Genomic DNA, 730 nt, shown 5'->3' with positions numbered 1-730 from the left:
TTTTGACGGTTTTTGATAACATTTCCATAGAAAATTCCGTAATTGCGAATTTTAAGGTGATCATGGAAAGATTTGACTTTTGTCGCGATTTTGAACCTGAATCTCCCACTGTGCGACTGTTTGAGGTTGTACCTGACATTTTTGTTTTTGTTTCGTTATTAATACTTTTTTTGTTATTATTTTATATTATTCATACTTGTTGTGAGGTTGCTATTAAAATGAAACCCGATGCTTCCCCCCGTCTTCTCGTTTTTTCCTCATTTGCGACATGACATGCGCTTGAAATCGCTCTGCAGTAGGCCGCTTTTAAATGCGCGCCGCCGCCGCCCCGCTCGGTGACGATTTGAATCGGGCGCTATCGCTGCGCGCCGACTAGTCTGGCGTTCGGCTGCCGCCCGCCCGGCTCGGCTCGCCCGCCCGCTCGCCGCAGCGCATCTATCTCTCTCACTCAGCTCCGTGCGGCCCGCTCACAGCGCTCACTCTGAGACCCCTGTCATAGAATGATTATAGATTATAGATAACTAGTAGAATGCTGTGCATTGAAGGCTGAGTGTGAGTGTGTTTCTAAATTTATGAAAACTTTAATTTGACTTCTGATTGTGAATAAAACCTATATTCTAATTACTTTGTCTTTATTCACGATTAATAAAAGGGTGCATTGATAGATGTCAATTAAAAATTACTACTACGATCAATAAAAGGGTGCATTGATAGATGTCAATTAAAAATT

The 730-nt window shown here is 42.3% G+C and overlaps 1 protein-coding gene across 15 annotated transcripts in view; it reads right to left on the bottom strand.

Moving 5' to 3' along the window:
• Positions 1–730, bottom strand: part of LOC113212294 (uncharacterized) — a 44,266-nt gene that overhangs the window by 36,019 nt on the left and 7,517 nt on the right. The gene's annotated exons all lie outside the window — the stretch shown is intronic.

The sequence above is a fragment of the Frankliniella occidentalis genome, unplaced genomic scaffold, assembly GCF_000697945.3.
Source record: "Frankliniella occidentalis isolate FOCC.00 unplaced genomic scaffold, Focc_3.1 Scaffold172, whole genome shotgun sequence".
NCBI classification, from domain to species: Eukaryota; Metazoa; Arthropoda; class Insecta; order Thysanoptera; family Thripidae; genus Frankliniella; species Frankliniella occidentalis.
Note: the sequence above shows the minus strand (reverse complement) of the source record. Positions and strands in the feature narration are given on the sequence as shown.